The sequence below is a fragment of the Muscardinus avellanarius genome, assembly GCF_963383645.1.
Source record: "Muscardinus avellanarius genome assembly, chromosome: 15".
NCBI lineage: Eukaryota > Metazoa > Chordata > Mammalia > Rodentia > Gliridae > Muscardinus > Muscardinus avellanarius.
This window is the reverse complement of record NC_137801.1, coordinates 65,606,435-65,614,589: the sequence shown is the minus strand read 5'-3', so window position 1 is coordinate 65,614,589 and position 8,155 is coordinate 65,606,435.

Genomic DNA, 8,155 nt, shown 5'->3' with positions numbered 1-8,155 from the left:
GAGTCACATTCAACATTTATCACCACTCCGTCCACAGGAGGGGGAGAGATAAGATGTTTCACATATACTATCCCAGGGCTGCTATTTGGGAAAGAAATAGGATTCATTTTCTTGACACTATCTTTCACCAGTTATAAGCAGTAACAATTGCCTATGGGACTCTTGAGAAATTATGAAGTGTTAATTAGCAGAAGCTCTGTGTATTTAAAATATATGGCATACTTAAATAACTATGAAATTCAATCTACTTTGCAAAGTTGCAAAACCATCTGGTCCCAAAATGTGAGGACTTGAATTTTTGCTGCATATATTAAGAGATATTTTTAAATGCTTCTGGAAGTGATTATTTTATATTACTTTTGTTCCCTTAGATAAGGAAACCCAGGCCTGGAATCAGGGACCTGGTTACTATGGCCGTAGCCTGGAACACTCGGATTGATCCTATTGGTCACTGGATCTGTTCAGACAGTGAAGGGACTAGAATGAAGGCTGCAGTTGTTGCGAAGACAATCAAAATTCTTGATTCCAATGACTCTGTACTCTTTTGATTTCAAAGTAAGAAGAAATGTTTCCTGCCATATTTTGCAGAGGTGTAGAGGACAGAAACCAAGAGGCCCAGTCCTGTCAATGATAGCTATTTTTTTTAAATCACATCTCTATTGGCCTTTATTTCTTCATAAGTTTAATGAAGAGGCAGGAGGAGGTTGGACTATATGTCAGCCAGAATCTAATAACTGAAACAGAAACTTCTTCAAGTATCTCAACAGAGGGAATTGAATGCAGGGAGTTTTCCCAGGTAATGGAAAAGCTAAAAACATACAGTATGTAGGGTATGGTGAGGTAGCCCAGAGACATCTTCTCTAAACTCCAAGAAGAGCCTCTTTGCCTTGGTGGTTCTTACAGTCTTTCTAATGCAGAATTGATGGGCAAGGGCGATGGGGAGAGAATAGGAGGCTGGGACCTTCAAGGAAGTACATGGGTCCTTGTGTGAGAGAGGAGAAGCTTTGTGAGGTTTGAGGACACCAGGTGACAAAGAACTCATCCTTTTTTTTTTTTTTTTAAATCAGAAACTAACTCCTGGGATAACTAACCCACTTCTAAAATAATGGCCTTAATGTATTCATGAGATCAGAGTCCTCAGGACCTAATCAATCACTCCTTAAAGGGCCCACCCCTTAACAGTATTACAATAGCAGTGACATTTCAACACAAGTTTAAATTTTTATTTAGTTACTTATTTTTAATTTTGAGACAGCGTCTTGCTATGTTGTCCAGGCTGGCCTCTAACTCGGGATCCTCCTGACTCAGACTTCTGAGTAGTTGGGATTACAGACATGGGCCACTATGCCTGGCTTCACCATAAGTTTTTGTAAGAGACATTCAACCATGGCAGAGGAGAAGGGTCTGAAGAGAGTGGACGAAATGGAAATATTCACACACTAATCATTTTTGTCCTGACTCACAGGTGGGTAATTGCAGAAAAAGAATGCAGTGTGGTGATGGTGAGAGGTCTTATGTCTGAGGAGGGGAGAGAAAATTGGGCACTGGGGATTGGAAAGGCCTTGGCCAGGGGAAGAAGACAGGCTGGAGCTGAGGCCAGCCGCACAGGCATTGCTGGCACCTTGGGGAGTGTTGGAGCTGGTATGGGGGAGGGGAGGTGGATCCCCTTTGTTTGGAATGTTTCATGTAGAAGAATGGAAGATTGGTACCGAGGAAAAACCTAAATAAACTTTCTTGCTTCATTTGCTTTTAATGGACTTAAAAATCACTGATTTTGGAGGTCACACAGGTGGCTAATACGTTATTAGTCCTCTGCTGGCTTTGCTATAGCTCACACCTCTGATGTGTGGACTACGATGATAACGGTTGCCTAGGTTACTCTTCAGGGACACAAATGCCACTTATTTTATTTTTAAATTGTTTTTTAGAGCCGGGCGTGGTGGCGCACGCTTGTAATCCCCGCGCTTGGGAGGCGGAGACAGGAGGATCGCGCAGGTTCGAAGCCAGCCGTGCTGGTGTAAGAGACCCTGTTTCAAAAATATAAAATAGGTCTGGGAGTGTAGCCCGGAGGAAGAAGGGCTTTCAGGAACCCCAGTACCACCAAAAAAATTGTTTTTTATTGGTCATGGTAATTGTACATCATATTGAGATTCATAGTGATATATTTACATACATCCACCAGATCATTTGGTCTGTTTTCCTCCTCCCTGTCTCCCCCCACACACATGATACTGAGTCATAGAGATACATTTTATATATATATATATATAATGTACTCATATATATGCATTTATATATATATGTATATATATGAATTAATGTTATACATAGCATTATTTGGTCTATTCGAAGACAACTGTGTGTGTGTGTGTGTGTGTGTGTGTGTGTGTGTGTGTGTTACTGGGGATTGAACCTAGAGGCATTTTCTCTAAGCTATAACCCCAGCCCTATTTTACTTTTATTTTTATTCTGAAATAGGTTCTCTCTAGGTTGATGAGCCTTACTACTTGCTGAGGCTGTCCTCAAGCCTGTGATCTTCCTGTCTCGGCCTCCAAGTACTGGGATTGTAAGCATGCACCTCCATATCAGCTCAAACGCCATTTTTGCTGACCACAATGAGTCTCCCCGTGGGCCTGCAGATGTTCCCTGGGTGCCTGGAGGGGGATGAGAGGGCTCAGCATCTCTGTCTTAACATGTGTCTGTCTCATTTGCTGTCTTAACCTTGGGACAGATTCTGCTCAGCACTGAATGTAGATGTAGTGATCATCTGAGATATGTTTTGTCCAAAACTATAATAAAGGGTTAACTTGATCTATATTTGCCTAGTCTCTCCTCTCCCCATTTAAGGCTAAAAACACCTGCCAGCCATCATGATCAGAAAGACCAGACCCTGAAAGAAATTCCTCCCTTTGTTAGCCTCTCCTCTCCCTCATTATTCCCTTCTTATACCTGTAACCCCTTGACTCCCTGGCATTGAGAAGCCGGTGTGTGCAACTCCCACTCCTCTGTTCTTTGGGCACGGAATAAAGCCTGGCTTCCCCTCAACATTCATTTCTTAGATGTTATTTTTTTTCCCCCATGGGACGAGCCTCCAAACCTGGGTTTGGTAACAAGATGACAGGAGCTTGAAAGCCAAGATAAAGACATCATTTTCTGCTGTCCAGAAAGCAGAGGCCATGTGCCATCCTCCCTGCTCTGAGCCCATTGGGACGATCTTGATTATGGACAACAAGAAGTCATGGTGATGCTTTGTGAGGCACTTTAGAAATGAAACCATGTGTGTGGGATGGAGGAGGGCATGGGTGTGGTTGGAGAAAGAGACCAGTGGGGAAGTGCAGTGAGAATTTGGGCTAAGGGATACCTGAATCTTCTGCTGATTCTGCCCTGGCTCTGGGGGACCAATGTTTTATTTTGTTTTCCTTAAACATAGGTTCTGTTGGTATATTAAGCTACTGGTTCCCATCCTCATCCTGGGGCATTTATGACAGTGGCCCCTCCTCCCTCGTTTGTCTACTGAGCTGAGTTTCTCAGCACCCACTCACATAAGAACCCAGCCCATGTTAGAGGCAAACTCCATCTTCTTTTCAGATCAAGTGATTTTCTCCCCCAAGAGACATTATGGCAAAGATAACGGTTTATTGTTTCTGTCAAGTTCACTGAGACTAGGAAAGTAGGATTCTATCACTAAAGTGTTCATTTTCTTAGAAACCGTCCTAACCTCTGTACATCAGGGATGAAGAAGTCTTTTTTTCCCCCCTTCTGTCAAAAAGGATGAGGCTGTTCTTGGTTGACCCTGTTAGAGAGTGATGAACTGGAGCAGTCAGACCCCATTAGCGCTGCCCGAGTGAGCTGCTGTTCAATTCAGAAGCATTGATTGAACCCAGAGACAAATGCCACTAAAGGTCAATGACTTGCATCCACTCTTTATCCCACAGCTAAAAGCTGAGCTTCCACCCACTATCTCAGGGGCCCAGCATTAGGGCTGATTGGATCTACAACCTCTGCCCCTTTGTTTCGTGGGCCCCTTCATCGTCACGAAGCTGCTGATGACAGTAGGCTCTTAAGCCCTTGGTACCCAAAGTGGGGTGTGGACCAGCAGCATCAGCATCATTGAGAGCCTCTGAGGAATGTAGGATCTCAGGCCCCACCCAGATCTGCTCAATCAGAATCTGCAGTTAGCAGGTGCTCAGGGCATCTGTGTACATGTTAAGGCCGGAGAAGCATCATGGCACTCTGGAGGGCAGAAATCTGAAATCACAGCACTGGCAGGGCTGCACTCCCTCCAGAAGTCCAGGAGAGGTCTTTCTGACACTTCCCGTCTCTGGTGGCCCCAGTTCCTTGGCTTGGAGTTTTAGCACTTCAATCTCTGCCTTCGCCTCTGAGCAGCAGTTTCTGCTGTGCTTATGTCTTACAAGGACACATGTGGTAGGACTTAGGGCTCATCTAGATAATTCAGGACAATTTTGTCTTGAGATTCTTAATTATGTTTGTAAAAGTTAGTTTTCTAAATAAGGTCATGCTCATTGGCTCTGGGAATTAGAAGATGAATGCTTTTTTTTTTCTTTTCTTTTTTTTAGTGGGTATCACCATTTAACCCATCATAGACCCCCCCCCCCTTAGAACATTTCAGATGGGGTTCTTCCCAGCCTTTGCCAGTCCAGTCATTTTTTGACTTACCCTCATTTGGGTAAAACTGCCCAAATAAGTTGCCGAGTACTTCTGTGACAGGTGTGGTCCTAAATGTTTTACGTGGATGAACCCACTTGATTGCTACAACACCTTGGGGTGGCCACCATAATTCTCATCCCTACTTTATAGATGAGGAAGCTGAAGCACAGGGACTCCTGTGGGGTGAACCTGGGCTACAGATTTGACAGTCTGCACGGTCTTCATTTTTTGCCGTTATATAACGATGCTTTTGAAATGTGAAGGGTTCAAAAGGTCATCTTCCAGGCAGGAAGGGGAGGAGATGGGGGTGAGAAATGACATCAGAGGCCTTTGTGCTACTTCCCAGGGATATTTGTACACAAAGAAGGCCAAGATGTGCTGTGATCAGCTGTCCTGCCCATTTCTGTCACTCCCCAGAGGTTGGATGGCCCTTATTCTGTTTGCACCTGGAGGATGCAGAGCGCAGCCCACTCGCCAGTGAGTGGCCAGCACCGTACAGTGCCTCCTGTCTGTGACAAAGAAAGACGTGGTTGGATAGGAGATGGCAAGGGACTCTCCACCACCCAGCCGCGGGTGGATGCATGGGGCTTCTGAGGATACAAAGCTGAGTCCTACAACCAAGTAAGAAACAAAACAACAAAAACCCTAAAAACTAAGATAGCTCAACAGTGAAACCAAAGGGAGATAGCACAGGCCACCTCCTGGTGTGCTCATGTGAACAGCTCAGTGATCCACACAACCTGGTTTGAGCTCTGAAAGGCCCACATACAGGGGTGTTGGACTGGGGTGGAGGCCAGAGACACACTGACCCCGGACAGGTACACGGCCTCCTGGGGAAGCTGGCAGATGAGTCTGATTCTGAATCCCTTGTGAAGAGTCCACCAAGAAATACAGATGGGAGTTTCTCAGTGACCGGTACTGTTGTGGCCACCACATATAAATGCACCCAGTGATGGAGGGACTTGCCCAAGACCACACAGCTACTAAGTCCCCTACCCCACAGGCTGAGCGGGCTCGGGACTAGCAGGCTCATGGCAGGACAGTGCCTAGTATACTGGCTCGGCATAGCAGGCACTCAAAAGTATCTAAGATTACTTCATCCCAGGAGCTTTTTCACTTAACACAGTGTAGGTTCACGTTTCCATGAGATGGCGTTTAATGGTTTAGTGCCATGGCTGCTGGTCATCAAAGAAGGTTGTTAGATGAGTATTTAACGTGTCTCTATCACTGGCATGTTTGATCTGTTCCCTCCCTGGGCATAACACATTGCATTTGTTAACCAATCAGTATGTGATGCTTCATGAAAATGCCCTTATTTTGAGTGGTGAGAGGTGGGGTCTCTCTTGCATTGACCTTTTGTATACCATTCATGATTTTCAGCCTTCGTTTGTAGACCTTTGCTGCTTTTATTTTACTCACACTGTAAATCCCCTTCCTCTTGACTTCCAAGTTTGACTTCTGAGAAGAGCCAGATGCCCTTCCCATGGCACAAAGGTGTCATGAGATGGCCAGGAGCAGCTTTTGTGCCTATGGTAAGTGGTCAGGCCACAGGAGCCATGGAATTAGCTGGAGATCCCTGTCGCCCAGCACAGGGATTCTCTCTGGTGACTCAAGCAGCATCACAGCCAGCACTGGAACGCTAGGTTACCTACTCTTCTCCATTTTCTGCTGCTATAAAGAATATCAGAAGTGGAGTAATTTATCAAGAATGCAGATCTATTTGGCTTTTATTTCTGAAACCTGGGAAATTCAAGAGCATGGTGCTTATATCCAGTGAAGGCCTTCTGGCTGCATCGTAGCACGGTAGAGAGGGAACAGGTGCAAAAAAGAAATTAGCCAAATCCATCCTTTTATAAAGAACCCACTCCTGAGATAATAGCCTTCAGCTGTTCATGACGGTGGTGCCCTCATGACATATTGTTATGATGACAATTAAATGTCAACATGAGGAGTGGACATTCAAACAAGGGCAAATGCCAACAAGGAAAAGTGGAATGAACCATTTAAAATGCATAGTGGCCAAAAATCTATCTGTGGCTTCAGTATAGAAATTCAGCAGCAGGCATAACCTGCCTAATTTTATTGCACTCAGTCTCATAGATTCATTGATGCTCCCTTGAGAATATTGATGGGGCAGTCAGCACAGATGTATGCTTTCTGGCAAGATGGAATCCAGTCAGCTTTTAAAATTTTTTTAATTTGTTGGCATGTGTCAATAAAGCATAGGAGAGATGATTTAATAGTAGTACCCAACAGCTCTTGAGTCCTTAGTATTTGTCAAGCCCTGTGCAAAGTCTGTGCTTTCACAAATTATCTCATTTAATCCTCTAAGGAAGGACTGTTCTCCACAGTGTACAAACAAAGAAAGTGAGGTCTAGAGAAATTAAGTAATGTTCTCAAGATTGTAACTAGGAAGATGCAGAGCTGGCACTCAATCCTGGATCTTCAGTGCTTGGATTTTCAGCCATAGTGCTGTGTGGTACAACCAATTCCGTGTGCCTTTTGGGAACCTAAAACTATTACCATTCCTCCATAGTTCTTAATTTTCTCTGCTCTCTCTCTCTGTATTCCCAACATTGGGAAAATACAGGGCAGAATCGAATGGCAGATCTGGGAGGGTTTGGCAAGGGAGAATCCAGGGATAGGAACTACTATCAACGGAGCATCTACCATGCACTAATCCCTCTGGAGAACATTCTAGTCATTATAATATATATGTTTATATATATTTTATATATATTAATATATGTGTTTATATATTATATATAATATATATAATATGTATTATATATATATTATATATATATAAACTATACATAGTATAATATATATGTTTATTAGTTCAGCAAACCAGAAATCCGAATAGTGGATTCATCTCCACTTCCATCCTGTCTCGTCTTCTCATTTGACCTTCTCATGCTAGTCTAGTTTAGCCTTATGACATCGTGCTGCTGCTTCATTGAGCAGGAGGAGGCCTCCTCATCAGAACATCACAGTGAAACCTGTTTGGGAGCTGTGTGTGCATCAGTCTGCCTGTTATCTTGGATCTCAGAACACAGAACTGGACAGAAGTAAAGACAGACAGCTAGCAAACCTTGTCTTCTGATAAGGGAGCTGAGGGGCTCTCCTGAAGCCCTCATGGTCTGTTTCTCCTGGGTCATCCCTTGATTCTCTCACCTAGCAGAGGATGCACTGCCCATTGTGTGAAGGATAGCCCCAAAGTTTATGACATCAACTTCTTTTTTAATTTTTATTTATTTATTTTTGGTGGTACTGGGGTTCCTGGAAGCCCTTCTACCTCCGGGCTACACTCCCAGACCTATTTTTACATTTTTTTATTTGGAAACAGGCTCTCCTAAGTCAGCGCACACGGCTGGCTTTAAACCTGCGCAATCCTCCTGTCTCTGCCTCCCAAGCGCGGGGATTACAAGCGTGCGCCACCACGCCCGGCAGATGACATCAACTTCTAACATGGGTTCTCATATGG